At 39.4% G+C, this 15,756-nt stretch overlaps 1 protein-coding gene across 1 annotated transcript in view; it reads right to left on the reverse strand.

The window, feature by feature from the left end:
* Positions 1–15,756, reverse strand: part of tnr (tenascin R (restrictin, janusin)) — a 167,285-nt gene that overhangs the window by 119,561 nt on the left and 31,968 nt on the right. The window lies entirely within an intron of this gene.

Below are 15,756 nucleotides of genomic sequence, written 5' to 3' on the forward strand. Positions count from 1 at the left end.
ATATTTCCGTATTTTCTGCATTCTAATGAAAAAAAAAATAAATAAGAAGACCTAACTCAGTATTTCAGTTACTTTTCATTTTTTTTCCTTTGTGTTGTTACCTCATCCCCTCTCCCTCCCCCTCTCAGTAAGGCAGCGTAGTGCCGATGAAGTGTCACAGGAGCTGAAAGTATTGCACTGTGCACATTTCCCAGGCCAGCTCCAGACCTTCTGTCAGACGACAAACTTCTCAGCTATTTGTCCTCATTACAGAACAGCCTCCGACTGCCCACCTTAATTCCCCCGCCCGTCCCTCAGGGGGCTCTTTTCCAACCCCTGCTTGGCATGAGTCATTTTTACGACCGCCACTTTAGCCCCCATCGGCCCGGGCCGCCTATGCTTTAAACCCAGCTAGGCGAGTAAATCTGCCAGCTTTAATTAAAATAGCTTCTTTTGTAGCGCTTTCTCTCCCTCCGTCCTCTTGTCCCCGATGACATAACGGTGCTGGGAACTTCCCTCTGCAGCACTGACTTAAAAGGACTGACCCCTTAGAAAAAAATTGATGTGTTGCACTATTTTCTGATGAGTTGGCAAGAAATAAGTCACATCTCATCCTATCTCCTCATCTACTGGCTCTGACCTGGTTTCCTGAGTCAAAAGATAATTATGAAGGTCACAAGTAGAGGTTCCCCTGATAAGATTCATCCACACTAAATCATTACAAAATATGCAACAGAAATCAATGAGCGAAAAAAGTAGAATAAGTGTCTTAGAGTGTGGAGTGACACACACTACGCAACCATGCAACCTTGCTTTCAAGGTCAGCCTTTCTTGGAGGAATAACGATTTGTGAAGCTGAATCAATGAGGCTCATTCAAGCCGTTTTCCTACAATATTGTTCAGGGACTAACTTTGGTGCCATTGATTAGCTAGCTGATTTATAGCTTGCATCTGTTCTGGGCTCACAGTGAATGTAGAGCCACTCATTACAGGAGAACAACGGAGAGGAGAGGAGGGGGGGGAGGAGAGGAGAGGAGAGGAGAGGGTAAGGGAGGGGAGGGCAGGGGAGAGGAGAGGAGAGAAGAGGAAGAGAAGTGAAGAGAAGAGAGTACATACAACCAGTTTGTCTTAAACGTCTTAAATATATTCTATAATGTATCCAAATATGCAGGAAAAGCTTACCACAGCAATTTTAGTTTTTACTGTATGCAGAATCACTGTGACAGTGCGAATGACTCTTAAAGTCTTTAAAAGGAAGAGAGCAGGGTTGTGAACCCACTTTGCATTATCAGAATTTGATCCAATAAGTCCAAAGAAGAGAAGAAAGAGTCGTATCAGTACATTATTTTCATGCCATTCATGCCATCCTATATGGGCCCAAAAGCATGGAAGTCAAAGGGAACCTGATTTTTTCCACATTTTTTGCATAATCTGGGGTCTGACTGAACAACCCCATCCTCCACTCTCTTCATCTCCTTTTTTGTCTGGTTCTACCTTGCTCCTCTGTTTCTTTCCCATTTCCTCTCCTCTTTTTTTCTTCCACATATAAAACAGGCACTAGCTGCACTAATACACCACCCTCCCTCTTCCGTCTTTCTTTTCTTCCCCTCCTCTTATTTCCTTTCCTTTCTTATCTGCACCCCTGAAGGGTTTGTCTGTCTCCTAACCAGCTGAAGCAAGGCTTCCACTGGTCTGCGCCTGGCCCCTATTATCAGAGCATGACAAGGAGCTGCAGTGTCAACTTGTCAGACTAATAAACATCCTTTATAGCAACCGCCTGGGTGTGTTTGGAGGGGAGGCAGCCAGCCACCAAGCAGTGGACCATTGATTTCAGGGATGGAGCACAGTGCTTACACTTCCACCCGTCCATTATGCAGTGGACAGGGCTGCAGTTGTTTTGCCATGCACAGCCATACTTATGACACTCATACTCCTAGAGGCTTTCCGTTTAGTGTGAGACATGGTTACAAAGAGACAGGCACAAAAAGAAAGAGAATTAAAGAGGTCTCCAATGCAGGTCAAGTAAGGCAGCACTCAGGGCAGCAGTGCGTTTAATCACAGACAGCCTTTTCAGACTTTTTGTAACCTTTGTTTTGCAGGTCAAGGCCAATGAGACTTTCATATTTTCTTTTTCCAACCAGTTTAATTCCTTATTCTTTTTGTAACAGGAAAGGTGAGGGGTCACTTAGCTGTTGAACGAGCCATTCAATTACTTACAATAGTAATCACACTTTTCTTTTCTTTTTTCTGGTGCGGCCCTTCAGCCGTCCTGGGAAGCTGACAGCATTAACTGTTGCAGGACCAAGCCGAGAGGGACAAAAGGACGAGAGAAAGAAGAGAAAAGCGGGAGAGAATCCACCATCCTTGAGAATAAGTGGATAACAAGTTCAGCACCATGGACAGCAACATTTCTTGACTACCAGAAGGAGCTGAATTGGGAGCCAGAGAGCCCAAATCTAAATGTGGCTTTGTAACCTTTGTCCAGCATGTTATAAATATTCATAACAGGTAGGCAAGTAGTTATGTCACCTTAGCAAGCAAGCAGCGTAGGCTGAGACTGAAAGTTCATTAATATCAAACACAGGTGTGGAAAATTTTTAAATATTAATTTAATACTTCACATAGCATGGACCATGGACACGTGCTGTTTTGTTTTTGTCAGTGGATGTTTCAAACATTCATACTAGATGTGAAAGCCTTTTGTAAAGCATTTGGTCTTTTTACTGTTATTGCTTTTGACAGTAAAAAAAAAAAAAAAAAAAAAAAAATCAACTAAAAGCATAATGCATTGGGAGGCCAGTGCCTGAATTCATTGAATGTTCACAGAACTTGTTTTTGAGCTGTGGTCTGTGACAAACAGAACGCCTTCAGTTAGCCTGAATGACAAATGTAATTTTATATCACATGTACACATATATATATGTATGTATAAGATAGTTTGATAAATACAACCTGTGAAAAAAGGCTATTAGAAGCACGGTAAGCCATTTGGCATTATCAACAACCTATCAGGAACAAGCGAGCAGAGGTCACATTCAGTCTAATGCAGCTTTGATTGCATTTGCTGTCTTTGGAACTGGCCGTCTGTCATGATACAATGCGATCAGCAATACTGGAAAAGAGCATCACAGGGCTTTGTGAAGCAATGGCAGTAAGGCAAGGAAAACTTGCCAACCCGTAAAACTGTCAGCACGACCTTCACTTACCCTCAGTATTGATGGTCCAATCATATAGAGAATATGAATTAGTACCTTCAGGGATTTCTTAAAATGGGGCATAATTCTTGGATATGTCTACAGAAAGAACAATAAATTATGTTGTGACTTTATGGCATCGCCCAGAGAGCTGGAGAAGATGAATTTCAAAAACATGTTTTCCTCACTCCTCCCAAACTGTATAAGATGTTGTGGTCAGAATAGCGATTAGAACATTGACTTGGCGGACTACAAACACTGAACACATAAAAATAAAATATGTCTTGTCTGTATGTGGTTAGAACATTTCAGAATATTAATTTTAATGTTGAATTGCTGGTCAGCATCTCAAGCATTCATCTTGTATATCCAGACCTCTTGCTGATATGGGCTCCCCTGACAAAAGCACAACAGCAGCTTTACACCATAATTTCACAGCCCTTTTTCTGCTCCAGGACCCCTGATCCATCCAGACGTACCCCCCGCCCCCCCTAAAGGCACTGTGTTGAGCCTTTATTGAGTCTTTTTTCCACATCTTTGTTTCTGTTCTGAAATCTGCCAGATAGATAAAATACCACATGCTTATAGTGTAACTTATTTTTACTAGTTTGGTTGAACAAATAAGGAATGTAAGAATTTAAGTACAAAAGTAAAAAAGTAATAAAACTAAAATCTAAACTTTTTTTTTTTTTTTTTACGAAGAAGTTTTTTTTAGATTATCTGTTCTACACTGTATGAAAGCTTCATAAAAACACTGCCGGTGGCTCTGCTCTCTCTCCCTCTTTGTTCAGCTTTCTATTCACCGTCTTTAGCTGTTCCCACTATAAATAGACGTCAGTGTCCATTACTGTTTCTTAAAAGACCCTGTTGTACTTTCAGAGCTCTCTGTGCCCATCAGTATCTCTGCTTTCAGACACTGTATGTACTCTACAAACTACAATATTTTATTATTACATTATTTTGAGTTTTCTGTGTCCCATCATCACAAATTGAATAAATGCTATTTTCTTTAGAAATTGGTGGGCAGTAATGTACAGTAATCAATTTCCATTTAATGGGGTAAAACATGCGAAGCCACCATTACGTTCCTTTAATACATCTGCAAAAGTCAGTGAGCATAAAAGAATAAATGGCTCTGTTGGAAAAATTACCAGAGGGCTGCAACATCCATTATTTGTATTATCAGTTCATCACAAGATACCTGAAAATGGTTTTATCTCAAGATTATCTCAAGAAAATGGAACCAAGGTTATTTTTATACCACCGTACCACCATGTACAAATGGTTCTGTTAATTAATAAATTCATCATATGAACGTGTGTTGTTTATGACAAGTGTATTTCTAGAAACTGATAAACTGAACTGAACTGAATAAAAATTCCTAATCTCCAAAATCTAATCTGATCTAACCTCTTACACAATGTGTTTCACCAATATATCTTATAGCTGGAAGGCTGAATCTACAAGATAAGACAGAAATTGAACACCCTTTATTTTAGAAATGGTCCTACTGTATATATGAACAATGGACTGGAGAAAAGCTTAAAAGTAGAGAGAGAGAGAGAGAGAGAGAGAGAGAGAGAGAGAGAGAGATGGGAACATTAACTAAAGCTTTATTGCATTATAAGCACTTTCTAGAAAAACCAAAAGAAATATCTGGTGTATGTTAAGATCTAAAAAAGTGAACAGGGATTTGGACCTTTTATCTTTTTTCATTTTATGTATTTTTTGTTTGGGGTTGAAAGGTAATTCCTTTGCTATTTATTATAGCATTGTAAAGGGACAACAAGCAAAGAGTCTGCATAGTACAGTATGACTCGAAACCAGTTGATTCATCTCCTGCACAAATGGGATCTCTTATGAGTCACATAATAAGCTTTGATTCTCTAATATAAAAGAAAACATCAGGCCATGACAACAACAGACTTACAATATGATGTCTGAGAGAAAAATGGCTGAAATGGAAAATCTGAAAGGCTTTTGTAGGCTGTGGTGCATATTCATCTGGTAATTGAATGATTGTGAATATGTTGATGCATTATCTATTATTATAAGGCACATGGACTGAATATAAATAGGTAAATAAAACATGCAAGTCGGAAACTAGGTACATGCATTACTTGTCATAACACAAATGTAGGAGCGATAAGAAAATTGCACACACGCACATCTACAAATAATCATCATGTAAATGTTTTGTGTACAGTGAATCTGTATTTTGACAGTGTTGGCAGATTCAGCATTCAGTGTGACAGTTTGGTAATCACAGTGACAGGTGAGGGATATTGGATTTAGCTGAAATGCATATTCAATGACATATTCATCTATTTACTGCGCTAGCAACCCTTCTCGTGCCATAAATGCACATCTAACATAGACACACACACTTATATGCACACTGAGCCCACTGAGCCTGCCATGAGCGCAGTGGTGCTTGCTCACTCATCTACTCGGGGCTGAAATACAGAATCGTTGTCAAGAAAAAGCAATATGTTATCATTTCTGTGACATATACAGGAGCAACTGAAGAGTTCATCTATGTTTAATCTTAAATCCCCAAAACAAAATCTTTGTATGTTGCGTATTTCATGACTTTCTCCAAAATACGGACGTGCTCACTTCTTTTTTTTTTTTTACTCTGGCAATAATAAGTGTTGCACTGACTGCACTGATCCTCTGCAGCGAGATCTCCCTTCACAGTCCACAATCTCTGCCAGGTCTTCTGTCTGAGTGGCCCTCAAGTTTGTGGTCTCATTCCTGATCCAGGTCCTTAAAGTGTAAAGGAAACTGCTCCCTTAGACTGTCAAGGCTACAGTGCGTCAAGACTAGGGATGTCACTTTATAAAAGTTACTGCTGAAGAAAGTCAACAGAGACACAAACAGAGAGAGAAACAGCTTTCTCTCTCTTTGTTTGTGTCTCTGTTGAGGTATGATGTGTGTGAGAGCGACAGAGACACACAAACCAGAGTAGGTGCGTGAGCCTTTGGGATTAATTGTTTTGTTTTTGCTTTTTACCGTGGTATCGAATTGGTATCGAGAATCGTGAAATTTCACTGGTATTGGTATCGACCACTAAATTTCTGGTATCGTAAAATTCCTAGCCAAGACAGTAATGAATGAAAATGTTCATTAATCCATTTGGAATTAAGAATTACAACCACAAACGCCAGAAAAACACAAACGGATGCACACTTTGAATCCCTGTATCGCACAATAATACGTTTGAAATTCTGAACAAAATTTTGTCCAAAATCAAAGTGACAGTGACTAATTCTTTTGATTGGGTTACATATTTTCACTGACAGGCAGGCAATTTGTCATCAATTTGTCGGGCATATGTTTCAAGCTTTTGGTGTTCCCTTCTATAAAGGTTGAATCATCACTGACCAGCAATCTGTCATCCAGTCAGCTGTTTAAAAAGTGGTCCCAGATGCACATCTGCTTTAAATTTACAAGAGCTTGATGAATGGCTTTTTTGACATTGTTAAACTAGGGTTTCATTGATCGGAACTGTTGATTTATTGATTGACGGGATGATTAATGAGCATACAGGTTTAAATTGCGACAGTGTTATATGACACGTTGCCCATATCCTGAAACATTTTCAGTCATTTATGAGCAGAAATTTGCTCATAATATCACAACTATGCTAAACAACCCCTGAATTATTGAAAACAGAACTTGAAATGTAGTGTTACTTGTTCTAGGCTTGTGCAATCAATCACTTTGACAAAATGCCACTTTAATCAAAGACTAGATATTTCATTTGCAGCCATATCCTTCATATCCTGTACCCTCCAACGGCCAAAAATGAGATGACCAAATCCTGAAGCCGTTTCATTAAAGGTGATTAAGGGGCCAGCTCTGTTGATGCGCCAGCGGTCAGTTTTATGGCCAAACTGGGCAAATATTCAGAGTATAAACAAGTTCATCTTAAAATCACTGTCAAACAGCAACTTCTTGTCTTTAATAGTTTCATGAAGTCTAGCTGATTTTTGGGTGCAAGGACATTCCAGTCACAAAATTGTACCCGATTCATCCATTATGACTACCATGCATATCACACAACTCACACAACATCATTTCAAAAGCCCCATTAAATCACCCACATGTATCTGGCTCAGACCTCCCACTAAAAACACAAGAGGAAACACTGCGGGGCAACACGGATTCTGGCCACACATGGATCCTCTGAGAGCAACAAAAGATCAATGAGAGTGCTTTTTTTTTTTTTTTTTTTTTTAAACAGCAGGGTTGTCCTCCAGCCAGAGGAAGAAATGATCTATGTAGATCTCATTAGCCCCCTATGATGACAGACGTACGACCAAATGATTAATGGCCAGCTGGAGAAACAGGAGAATTATTGACGTGACCTTTAGGGATGCCTCCGTTCAGGAGCTAACGTACCCACATGTCTTCCACTGAAATGATCTACTTTGACATTTCCATCTTTTTCTCTTTTGCCCCACCCCCCTTTCTCGCTCTCTCTCTGTCTTGAAAGCAGTCCAGAAAACCCGGACCTTTTTGTGCGCTCTGGTTGTTTTTTGTATTTTAAAAGAATATGCGTCGAAATTGCTCAAAGAGTCCTGACATTTTGTGCAAGCATTTATATCATTCTGTCCATATTACAGCAGTCTGTCCGTATTATTCTGTATTCACAATGTCTATAAAAGTGTTAAATTCACCTTTAATGAAACTGCGGTTGAATAGTCATCTGCCAATTGGATTTTATGAACACATCCTTTGTGGGGGGAAAAAAAGTGAAAGTCAATAACAGTAGACAGTGTCATCTTAGATGATGAGGTTTTAATGATGGGGAGCCAACCAGTCACCTTTCCACAACCCCAGAGATAAAGGACCACCGGCGGTGAGCAGGAACGTTGAAGGAATTAATTCAACATATTGAGTGTGTGTGTGTGTGTGTGTGTGTGTGCGTGTGAGTGTGAGTGTGGTGGAAGGTGATGTAGATAAGAAGCCAAGAAGAAACAAAAGGAGGAGAGGTGTGTGGGGAGGGAAGCAAGGGAAAAAGGGAGGACATAAGTAGACAATCTTTTCTGTTCAGTGTGCATTGAGAGAGACAAAGAAGTGAGGAGAGTATGAGAAAGTGGAGGGAGGACGCTGGAAGAGAGGAGATGAAAATAGAAGAATGCAGAGGAAAATGGCATGCATGAAGGGAAGGAAAGAGACAGATTAAAGATATAAGGGCTAAAAGACCAGCAAAGATGAAGATGAGGATATGGCAAGCAGCATTAATGAAGAAGGAGTGGAGGGTGGGAATGTTCACCGATCTCAGCCATTACAAGCCCTCACAATTAATTGGTTTGAACGAACACAGATGTTTGCATTCTGCCTTTGGCCCATGCTTATATCTCTGAACTTCTTTTGCCTCCTCTGGCGGTCCAGATCATAATCGATCGGATGGGGCTGCTGCCCGATTCATCTAGCTCACTCTGAACATCCTGACCTACCAGCCTCAAGTGGACGGTCTCAAGAGCAGAAGGGCAATTGATTTGACTTTCTCCGTAGGAGGTGCATGAAGTATTTTTAACAAGTCAATGTGCAAAGCACACATATGCTCACAAACAAAAAGGCAGAAACTAACCATTTCTAATTTTAATCAATGCAAAAATATGCAACTCCCGTTGAATTTGAAAAGTTTTTTCACAATCCATATACTGTGTGTTTGTGAAATCAATACATGACGAGTGTGAAACAACATTAAAATTGCAATGTTACACTTGTACACTTATTCTCATCTTAAGACATTGTTGATTTTAAAAGGCAGTTTTTGCATCTTACTTCAACCACTTCGAAGCTTTGTCTTCATAAATATTTAGTCATATCTGCTTACTACGGCTCTCATGCAAAGCCTCTGATCATGCAGCACCACTTAATAAGTCAGGAAATGTCAAGGTTACAGGGAAAAGGTCTTGGACAAGCAGATTATAGGAGCAGCATATCAAGGGTTTGGATCAAATTCTGCTCCACCTCTCAGCACAATCAGTTAAAAAAATTAATAATGCAGCAAAAGAAAAGAATAGCATTAAATAAAGAATAGTCTCCACACCTCAGCAGGAACATTGTCCAGAATCCAAACCAGCCTTAGGGAATAATTCAGACAATATATAGAAACTGTGAAAGATCATTAACTATGCTGCAAGTGAAGAACAGGTCCTTGTTCAGACCAGCTCAGAATATTCAACTTTTAAAAGATTGTCCTATGTTTTATGCAGATCTAATGGAGGAAAGTTGTGTGGAGACTGCAATTATACCACATATTATTTAACCAACAACATGGACTATGATAATACAGCATGTTAAAATCACTCTTCTAAAATACACAATGAGGAAGGGGGTTCATCAATCTATCCCTTGGAGGAAACTAGACGAATGTTGTAGACCATTAACTGCAAATTGAGTATACATTACATTGTTGTTAACAATTTTCCAACGCTGAAGTTTTTAGATTGATTGTCCTAGCTTCCAGGAAGCAAATGGTTTTATTTTATTTCTATAAATTCTATAAAACAACATTTTCTGTCTTTATACTTTGGCCAAATCGTGTTACCCTTGTCTGGTCCTGCAGCTGTGGGCAAGGACAGAAATTCTCCTTGGTGATGGATTCAAGGACATCTGAAAAAATTTACAGGTTTTAGCAAGATTTCTTTGCAGGTTTGTTAAAAACTCAAATCCAAGAGTAAAAGGATACTTTGAATTTGGTTTGTTTTTGCACTAAAGTATAAGCAAATTATTCATAGTTAATTGGCTTAATGGACTTAAAAATGCTAAATTATAGGAACAGTTCAAGTTATCTCCTTGAGTAAAGAGAAAAACTAAATCAAAAACAGCTAGATAGCATAGTCGGATACTTTTCTGTGAATAATGCATCAAAATTCCCAAAGCAGTCTTTCAGAATAACAAATAATAATAAAGCTTGCAAAGATTGGCATTTATCATATAGTGTTTTGCCAGGAGTTGTGATTTATTATCAGGCTGTAAACTTTATTTGAAGTGTATTTTTATTAAGCTATTCTCATGTCCAGTCTCCAAGCGGCTATCGTCTTTATTGACAAGCAAGCGATGTGTCTTACCCTTCAATATAACGGGAGGCCTGGGGCTCACTGGTGTGCTCTGCCGGCTCGGACACGCATCATAATATTTCTGGTGTCGTGAAATTGAGTGCCGGTCCCAGCTGTGTCGTATCAACATCTCTGTCTTTCCATCCATCTTTTCTCTCACTCTCTCTTTCATTCACCATTAAATCGAGATGCTACTGAAGCAATACTACAACAAAGCATGGAGGGCTTGGATTCATCCGCTCAGGCCTGAAGAGTGCAGCTTGATGCAGCGAGGGCTTTAATTTTCAAAACGGCTCTAAGAGTAAGTGTTACTGTAGATACACTGTCGGGCCTTTGAAAACAGCTAAGATAAATTCAGTCGTGCTGTTTAGTTGTGTGCTCCCAGTAGTCTGTAATCAAAGCTTCATTCTATGTCAATACTTCTTTGAGATAGTTTTCTTTTTATATATATATATATATATATATATATATATATATATATATATATGTCTTTAATCTTTATGTTTACATTTCTTATGACTCACTTTCGGCACAGTTCCTCTGGAGGTTAAGGGCTCTATGAGAAAAGATTCCGATCTTTCGCCAATGACAGGTACCCAACGAGAAATGAAGTCATATAAGGTGAGAAGTGCAACAGAAACATTCCTCCTCCACAAAATCCAATAACCAGAGAAAGAAATGCAAGATCAACAACAAAAACAGACCAGCTCAGTCGATGCCTACAGATGAACAAGCATCCACTTTTAAAGAGAATTACTCAACGAAATAGATGCTGTGTAAATAATTCAATGGCAAGCAAGATAAATCAGGCTACTATGTGTTGTGCTCATGTTAAGACAAGGAAATGTCATCGATATCAAACATTTAGGGAAACATATAAATCAGTTATATATTTAGCTTTTGCATAAACTCAAAGATGCTTCCTTTCATAAGTATAACTGCTTTAAAAGGTCCAGTGCGTAACATTAAGGAAAATCTACTGGCAGAAATGGAATATAATATTCATAGATATCTTCTAATTAGTGTATAAATACTTTAAAATAGGAATCGTTATGTTTTTGTTACCTTAGAATGACACTTTTATATCTACAGCTGCTGCATGTCACCTTCCATGGACTCCACCGTGTTGAACTGCCATGTTTCTACAGTAGCCTACAAAGAACAAACCAATCACTCTCTACCTGAAAAAATGGCTCATACACAATCAGATGTGTGACCATTAAAACATTTAGGCTCAGTGAATATTTCACAATTAGTGCGTGACTTCCGTTGCTGCCACCTGCTTCCATTTTCCCACCTTGCTGTGTGCGTGTGAGTGAGTGAGTGAGTGAGTGAGTGAGTGAGTGAGTGAGTGAGAGAGAGAGAGAGAGAGAGAGAGAGTGCGTGTGTGTGTGTTTTATGTTTTTGTCTTAACTAATCACTTGTGTGATGTTCAACTACTGTATATTAATCCATTGTCTTCATTGTGACATGTGATAATTCTGTTTTCTATTTTAACATTTTAACATTGTACATTGTATTGTAGTTTACTTTTAGGTTGACTAGAACATCTGTCCAGGGACAACAGAAACAGAACAGACAACAGAAAATAGCCTCTGGCTAACTCTGGTGAATTTACAGGAATGTTTAATTAATGTACACTGTCCCTGTTAAAATAAACCAATAAATAAAAAATAAATAAAACTGGCTCTAGACAGGGGCGTTTCGTTTTTCAAGCATTTTGCAGCCATCGTAGTTTCCTCTTTGGCGCTTGGAAAGTGGAGGGTGAAGCGAGGGACTTATGATATGTAACTACTAGATACCACTAAATCATACACACTGGACCTTTAAAGGATAATGCAATCTGGGTGTTAACAAGACATGAACACAGCTGATTCTATACTTTTCTAGATGTTTTTTTTTTTGTTTTTTTAATACATTTTTGGGGCTTTTTGCCTTTATTATATAGGACAGCTGAAGGTTGAGAGGAAAGAAGGGAGAGAGAGGGGATGACACGCAGCAGGGGCAGATCAGCAGGTCAGATTCAAACCCATGGCTGCTGCAGCAAGGACTCAGCCTTTGGTACATGGGGTGCCAACTCTACCAGGTGAGCAATAGGGTGCCCCTAGATGTTGTTTTAATTAATCAAAAAGTTTGTGGCAATGCAGTCAAACTGTGAGCTGGGAGGATTCATGGTGTTGTGTTGTTTTAACAAAAAACAAAGTCATTCAGTAGGGGTATTCAAGTCAAACCTTTCCATGAGCATGCACAATCAAACTCACCTTGCAATATTTGAAACTCATCCACTGACTGAAAGTGCAGAAACATGTCAATATCTGCTTCACATTGCATCATTTCCTGTAAAATTTGGTTACATGTTATCTGAATGCCACTGAATCTGATTCTGAAATCACTGAAAACACACTTAAAACAACTATATAGAAAGACAAAAACAAAACACTGAATGGCTACTGTTGAAAAAATGGACTCAATGCAACGAAAAACTGGTGAGGTTGTTTTCTCTTAATCTGTGTAACAATTGAACAAAGTCTCATTATATTAATAAATACAGCCATTCACGTCCATCCATTGACTACCTGCTATGACACCAGATAAAAAAGAACACTGGGTCGAAGGAGCTGATAAATGACTCATCTTGCTCCCGTGAAAGGTCAGAGCTCTTATTATTTACAACACTGGCTCTTTTTCATGGCTCAGTGACACTGACCTTGCACTGGCCCCATGTCCCTCTGTCAGTCTATAACTGGGAGTGTATGGGTTTCTATATTTCTATATACTTTCTTCCTGCAGCTTCACAATCAGCACATGTACATCATCTTGTACGCTTGCACAAATGTGCAAACACCTGCACGCACACAATTACACACCTAAAACACCTAGTAGTTCTCAGGCCACTGGAGTGACCTTGGTCTAGATTAACAATGGTCCTGGAGGAACAGACCTCATTTATAAATCCTCGGAGAGACCCACAGTGTATTTTTGTTATTCTTCAAGAGTATATACCAGTATACTTCTGTTAATGTTGTTGAGTTGCATTTCAGTGTGATGGGATGAACACTAACATTTTAAAGAACTCTGGAGGCTTTATTAACCACAAGGGGAGTGTATCCCTTAATGGTGTACAAATATGTGTGTGCTTGCTGTGCTGTTATTAGAGTGGGATCAACTGTTGCTCTCGAGACACCTCAAGTATTAGGCCACAAGTGATTGGTGATTGGTTTATAAGAGAATGTTCCCAGGGATTAATAATTAGTATTTGTTACACACATTTTTAGATATATTTTGTGTGTATAGAGTAACAGCACAGTGTAAGACCTTGTTTACAATAAGAGATGTTTTTCTTTCTGAAACGCCTTGTATTTGGTTTGATATACTTTCTATATTCTGCGGCAACGGTACCAACTGGAGGTCAAACGGAGGATAAAGAACATGGTGTTTATAGTGAGTATTCCCAAGATGTCAGCAACCTCATAAACAAGGATGCGGAAATATGTTAGGCTATATTCCAGCGCATCAACATCTCGTAAAGCACAGAGAGACTTGTAGGTAGTTGCAATAAAGTCATCAAATGACATCAAAGGACAGGCTTACTGCAAAGATGAAAACGTGCTTCAGTCCGTGCAGTATAAAACCAAAGCTTAAAATGCACTTTAAAACGATGTTCAGTGACGTTTAACACCACAGACTCTTGCCTTTCAATCACCTCACACTTATATTTTCCAGATTAAGTCTAATTCAGGATCAATAATGGCAGTAATATGGGCCTTGGCAAGATTACTTTGACTAGTTTATGAACACAAGGTATCAATCATTCACACTGTCCTCATTTTATCTACTGCTGATGATTCATGATAATTTTGGGATTTGGTTAACGATACTGCTGAGACAAGCAATCTCTGCAGACTGATGCTGCACCCTGTGATTATCTACAAGGCCACCACAGTCCAGATTGGCTGAATCTTCAATGTCAAAACCCTTGGTGTTGTTTTGATTTGGGACAAAACATGTCCTTGATGAGTTATGGCGTACCGAGGCTCTCTTTGGATTTATGAGTCACGTCCAGCTGCCTGCAACACTGAAAAATGGCAAATCAGCATATAAATGACTGCGTTATTGAGAGTGCTAAGAAAAACATCAACTCGCAAGTCCATTATATTAATTGGAATCGCCCTCGCCATGGCATGCATTGGCTCCAGTCGGACTAGGGTCGAGTGGTGATAAATGAAAGGCCGGAGTATGAATATAGCCTTGGCCAATGATATAGCAGAACATGTGAACAACTGCTCCCTTTTGTTTATACTGACCTTGTAATTAATCAGAGGGAGGCAGGGATGGGGGGAAAATGCATAGGAGTCAGGAGGGAGGAGGAGGGTGAAGTGGAGGAGAGGGATTTAAGCCCCCTAAGAACAGACTACACAGGGAAATCCTGAGTAAACACCAACGCAGTCCAAAGTGCTTCCGAAATGATGTTGATAAAGAGATGAAATATCACTGGGATCAAGGGTTTATCACTTTAAACCGAGGATGTTCTGAGACAAGGGAATTTAGCTTCTGTTTGTTTGTTCCCACAGATGAGTAACTGTATTTCTCAAGCTTAGTGGTAAAGACAGTGGTGTCAGGCTGTCGGATATTGCTGAACGTTTAAGCTCTCACCTCGCCTGTTTTATTTTAAACATACATTGTGTTGATGCACTTATGAGACAACTCGTGATGCATTTTTCTCGGGCAGACAGTGTCATTGACTGGCCGTGATCAAGTCAATTAATTGATTAGTTGAAAAAAGTTGCTGTTATTCCTAGTTTTACATTAAAGTGAAGTCTTTGGGTTTTGGACTGTTGCTCAAAGAAGACATTCAATGGCATCTCCATGGCCTTTAGGACCTTGTGATGACCACATTTCACTGCTTCCTTGACTTTTAGACCTTACAGTTAATTATCAAGAAAACAATCATCCGATTACTCAAGAATGAAAGTAATCTTAGTTGCAGCTGTAGCCAAAAGAGTTTTGAGTGACCCTTATTGATTATCCATCTGCCAGTTAGTGACTGAATTGAACTGAGTTAATGGGGCTGACTCACACCTACAGAGAAGTACGCAGTCTTCATGGGGCCTGAGCAGAACTGGATCTGTGGAAAACCTACCTAATCTTGACTTGAAAACATACATTTTCAAAAAGAGACTTGGTCTGTAATGGACCTGAGAACAGTAAGAACCACTCAGAATATAACCAAGGATAATTGGACCCAATCCAAAATGCTGTCCACCAGAACAGACTCAAATAGAGGGAACACCGGCGCTGGCAGCAGCATGAGCCGCCGCCACTTAATAAGCAGACAGGGTCGAGAAGAGTAGCGATACATGTCATTTTTGGCTGCACTGGATGGTTCACAATCTCTGTCTCGCAATAATAAAATCCCACATTTTTCTTCCGGGATGATTATGAGGCACCCCACGATCAGAGCTTAGAGTCAGTTCATTAAGTCAGGTGTTGGACATATTGACACA

This window comes from Dicentrarchus labrax, unplaced genomic scaffold, assembly GCF_905237075.1.
Source record: "Dicentrarchus labrax unplaced genomic scaffold, dlabrax2021, whole genome shotgun sequence".
Taxonomy (NCBI): domain Eukaryota; kingdom Metazoa; phylum Chordata; class Actinopteri; family Moronidae; genus Dicentrarchus; species Dicentrarchus labrax.